Source organism: Tachypleus tridentatus, unplaced genomic scaffold (assembly GCF_004210375.1).
Source record: "Tachypleus tridentatus isolate NWPU-2018 unplaced genomic scaffold, ASM421037v1 Hic_cluster_2, whole genome shotgun sequence".
In the NCBI taxonomy this organism is placed as follows: domain Eukaryota; kingdom Metazoa; phylum Arthropoda; class Merostomata; order Xiphosura; family Limulidae; genus Tachypleus; species Tachypleus tridentatus.
The window spans coordinates 66,112,227-66,117,226 of NW_027467782.1; the positions used below are offsets into that span (position 1 = coordinate 66,112,227).

The following is a 5,000-nucleotide window of genomic DNA, read 5'->3' on the forward strand; positions in this document are numbered from 1 at the left end:
CCCTTTCCTCTCGGTCCGAGCGGGGATAAAGCAGTACGTGCGTTCGACCGCACGCCTACGAGTTAATCCGAGCGATTAGCCGGTCTCAGTCAGAGACACACGGGATGCTGGACCCGCAGCGTGCTCTGCACGAGCCGTTGAATTTCAGCATGTCAAACCAAGGGTCCGAGCGGCTCTTCCCTTTCACGGGGCAAGTCAATAACGGTGACTGTTTCCCTTTCCTCTCGGTCCGAGCGGGGATAAAAGCAGTACGTGCGTTCGACCGCACGCCTACGAGTTAATCCGAGCGATTAGCCGGTCTCAGTCAGAGACACACGGGATGCTGGACCCGCAGCGTGCTCTGCACGAGTCGTTGAATTTCAGCTTGTCAAACCAAGGGTCCGAGCGGCCCTTCCCTTTCACGGGGCATGTTATTTACGGTGACTGTTTCCCTTTCCCTCTCGTTCCGAGCGGGGATAAAAGCAGTACGTGCGTTCGACCGCACGCCTACGAGTTAATCCGAGCGATTAGCCGGTCTCAGTCAGAGACACACGGGATGCTGGACCCGCAGCGTGCTCTGCACGAGTCGTTGAATTTCAGCTTGTCAAACCAAGGGTCCGAGCGGCCCTTCCCTTTCACGGGGCATGTTAATAACGGTGACTGTTTCCCTTTCCCTCTCGGTCCGAGCGGGGATAAAAGCAGTACGTGCGTTCGACCGCACGCCTACGAGTTAATCCGAGCGATTAGCCGGTCTCAGTCAGAGACACACGGGATGCTGGACCCGCAGCGTGCTCTGCACGAGTCGTTGAATTTCAGCTTGTCAAACCAAGGGTCCGAGCGGCCCTTCCCTTTCACGGGGCATGTCATTTACGGTGACTGTTTCCCTTTCCCTCTCGGTCCGAGCGGGGATAAAAGCAGTACGTGCGTTCGACCGCACGCCTACGAGTTAATCCGAGCGATTAGCCGGTCTCAGTCAGAGACACACGGGATGCTGGACCCGCAGCGTGCTCTGCACGAGTCGTTGAATTTCAGCATGTCAAACCAAGGGTCCGAGCGGCTCTTCCCTTTCACGGGGCAAGTCAATAACGGTGACTGTTTCCCTTTCCTCTCGGTCCGAGCGGGGATAAAGCAGTACGTGCGTTCGACCGCACCCCTACGTGTTAATCCGAGCGATTAGCCGGTCTCAGTCAGAGACACACGGGATGCTGGACCCGCAGCGTGCTCTGCACGAGTCGTTGAATTTCAGCATGTCAAACCAAGGGTCCGAGCGGCTCTTCCCTTTCACGGGGCAAGTCAATAACGGTGACTGTTTCCCTTCCCTCTCGGTCCGAGCGGGGATAAAGCAGTACGTGCGTTCGACCGCACGCCTACGAGTTAATCCGAGCGATTAGCCGGTCTCAGTCAGAGACACACGGGATGCTGGACCCGCAGCGTGCTCTGCACGAGTCGTTGAATTTCAGCTTGTCAAACCAAGGGTCCGAGCGGCCCTTCCCTTTCACGGGGCATGTTATTTACGGTGACTGTTTCCCTTTCCCTCTCGGTCCGAGCGGGGATAAAGCAGTACGTGCGTTCGACCGCACGCCTACGAGTTAATCCGAGCGATTAGCCGGTCTCAGTCAGAGACACACGGGATGCTGGACCCGCAGCGTGCTCTGCACGAGTCGTTGAATTTCAGCTTGTCAAACCAAGGGTCCGAGCGGCCCTTCCCTTTCACGGGGCACGTCAATAACGGTGACTGTTTCCCTTTCCTCTCGGTCCGAGCGGGGATAAAGCAGTACGTGCGTTCGACCGCACGCCTACGAGTTAATCCGAGCGATTAGCCGGTCTCAGTCAGAGACACACGGGATGCTGGACCCGCAGCGTGCTCTGCACGAGTCGTTGAATTTCAGCTTGTCAAACCAAGGGTCCGAGCGGCCCTTCCCTTTCACGGGCATGTTATTTACGGTGACTGTTTCCCTTTCCCTCTCGGTCCGAGCGGGGATAAAAGCAGTACGTGCGTTCGACCGCACGCCTACGAGTTAATCCGAGCGATTAGCCGGTCTCAGTCAGAGACACACGGGATGCTGGACCCGCAGCGTGCTCTGCACGAGCCGTTGAATTTCAGCATGTCAAACCAAGGGTCCGAGCGGCTCTTCCCTTTCACGGGCATGTCAATAACGGTGACTGTTTCCCTTCCCTCTCGGTCCGAGCGGGGATAAAAGCAGTACGTGCGTTCGACCGCACGCCTACGAGTTAATCCGAGCGATTAGCCGGTCTCAGTCAGAGACACACGGGATGCTGGACCCGCAGCGTGCTCTGCACGAGTCGTTGAATTTCAGCTTGTCAAACCAAGGGTCCGAGCGGCCCTTCCCTTTCACGGGGCATGTTATTTACGGTGACTGTTTCCCTTTCCCTCTCGGTCCGAGCGGGGATAAAAGCAGTACGTGCGTTCGACCGCACGCCTACGAGTTAATCCGAGCGATTAGCCGGTCTCAGTCAGAGACACACGGGATGCTGGACCCGCAGCGTGCTCTGCACGAGCCGTTGAATTTCAGCATGTCAAACCAAGGGTCCGAGCGGCTCTTCCCTTTCACGGGGCACGTCAATAACGGTGACTGTTTCCCTTTCCCTCTCGGTCCGAGCGGGGATAAAAGCAGTACGTGCGTTCGACCGCACGCCTACGAGTTAATCCGAGCGATTAGCCGGTCTCAGTCAGAGACACACGGGATGCTGGACCCGCAGCGTGCTCTGCACGAGCCGTTGAATTTCAGCTTGTCAAACCAAGGGTCCGAGCGGCCCTTCCCTTTCACGGGGCATGTTATTTACGGTGACTGTTTCCCTTTCCTCTCGGTCCGAGCGGGGATAAAAGCAGTACGTGCGTTCGACCGCACGCCTACGAGTTAATCCGAGCGATTAGCCGGTCTCAGTCAGAGACACACGGGATGCTGGACCCGCAGCGTGCTCTGCACGAGCCGTTGAATTTCAGCATGTCAAACCAAGGGTCCGAGCGGCTCTTCCCTTTCACGGGGCACGTGAACAACGGTGACTGTTTCCCTTTCCCTCTCTGTCCGTGTGGGGAAAAGCAGTACGTGCGTTCGACCGCACCCCTACGAGTTAATCCGAGCGATTAGCCGGTCTCAGTCAGAGACACACGGGATGCTGGACCCGCAGCGTGCTCTGCACGAGTCGTTGAATTTCAGCATGTCAAACCAAGGGTCCGAGCGGCTCTTCCCTTTCACGGGGCACGTGAACAACGGTGACTGTTTCCCTATCCCTCTCGGTCCGAGCGGGGATAAAAGCAGTACGTGCGTTCGACCGCACGCCTACGAGTTAATCCGAGCGATTAGCCGGTCTCAGTCAGAGACACACGGGATGCTGGACCCGCAGCGTGCTCTGCACGAGTCGTTGAATTTCAGCTTGTCAAACCAAGGGTCCGAGCGGCCCTTCCCTTTCACGGGGAATGTTATTTACGGTGAATGTTTCCCTTTCCCTCTCGGTCCGAGCGGGGATAAAAGCAGTACGTGCGTTCGACCGCACGCCTACGAGTTAATCCGAGCGATTAGCCGGTCTCAGTCAGAGACACAAGGGATGCTGGACCCGCAGCGTGCTCTGCACGAGCCGTTGAATTTCAGCTTGTCAAACCAAGGGTCCGAGCGGCCCTTCCCTTTCACGGGGCACGTCAATAACGGTGACTGTTTCCCTTCCCTCTCGGTCCGAGCGGGGATAAAAGCAGTACGTGCGTTCGACCGCACGCGTACGAGTTAATCCGAGCGATTAACGATTGTCTTTGTTACGAAAGACGTTCTGTTCCCACTGCTGATGCGACGAGTTTCGGGTAACCATGCCGAGACATCGGAATATGCATCATTTTCGATATAGCTTAGTGTGGGTTGAGCTGTCCTCCGAAGGTCGGTTCTTCCTGATACGCCCTAGTTTGTTTCGTTTTATCGGAACTGTTGTTTTGGAGAACTCGTACTCTAGAGTGTGTAAGAGGTCTGTCTCGTGATTGGTGACACGAAGTAGACAGAGAACGGCAGGCGTGTATCTAGCCACGCGTCTGCCGATTCGAGAGTGGTGTTTCTACTCGCCGTTGGAGCGGGTGGCTTGCACCGAACGAGAAAAGATACCTGGTTGATCCTGCCAGTAGTCATATGCTTGTCTCAAAGATTAAGCCATGCATGTCTAAGTACATGCCGAAATAAGGTGAAACCGCGAATGGCTCATTATCCAGCCGTTGTTCCTTAGATCGTACTTTCCTACTTGGATAACTGTGGTAATTCTAGAGCTAATACATGCAACAAAGCTCCGACCTCACGGGACGAGCGCATTTATTAGACCAAGACCAATCGGACCTCGGTCCGCAAATGATGGTGACTCTGGATAACTTTTGGCTGATCGCACGGTCTAGCACCGGCGACGCATCTTTCAAGTGTCTGCCTTATCAACTGTCGATGGTAGGTTATGCGCCTACCATGGTCGTAACGGGTAACGGGGAATCAGGGTTCGATTCCGGAGAGGGAGCCTGAGAAACGGCTACCACATCCAAGGAAGGCAGCAGGCGCGCAAATTACCCACTCCCAGAACGGGGAGGTAGTGACGAAAATAACGATACGGGACTCTATCGAGGCCCCGTAATTGGAATGAGTACACTCTAAATCCTTTAACGAGGATCTATTGGAGGGCAAGTCTGGTGCCAGCAGCCGCGGTAATTCCAGCTCCAATAGCGTATATTAAAGTTGTTGCGGTTAAAAAGCTCGTAGTTGGATCTCAGTTCTAGACAGGGGGTCCGCTTTGGCGGTTACTTCCTGGCCTAAACATCCTGCCGGTTTTCCCTCGGTGCCCTTGATTGAGTGTCTTGGGTGGCCGGCAAGTTTACTTTGAAAAATTAGAGTGCTCAAAGCAGGCGAAACGCCTGAATAATGGTGCATGGAATAATGGAATAGGACCTCGGTTCTATTTTGTTGGTTTTCGGAACACGAGGTAATGATTAAGAGGGACAGACGGGGCATTCGTATTGCGACGCTAGAGGTGAAATTCTTGGA

General features: G+C 55.2%; 1 non-coding gene across 1 annotated transcript in view; it reads left to right on the top strand.

Moving 5' to 3' along the window:
- Positions 1–4,082: 4,082 nt before the first annotated feature.
- LOC143243507 (small subunit ribosomal RNA) overlaps positions 4,083–5,000 on the top strand; it is a 1,806-nt gene continuing 888 nt past the window's right edge. Inside the window, exon 1 of the ribosomal RNA XR_013024631.1 lies at positions 4,083–5,000. This exon is cut by the window's right edge and continues 888 nt beyond it. This is a non-coding gene — a ribosomal RNA (small subunit ribosomal RNA).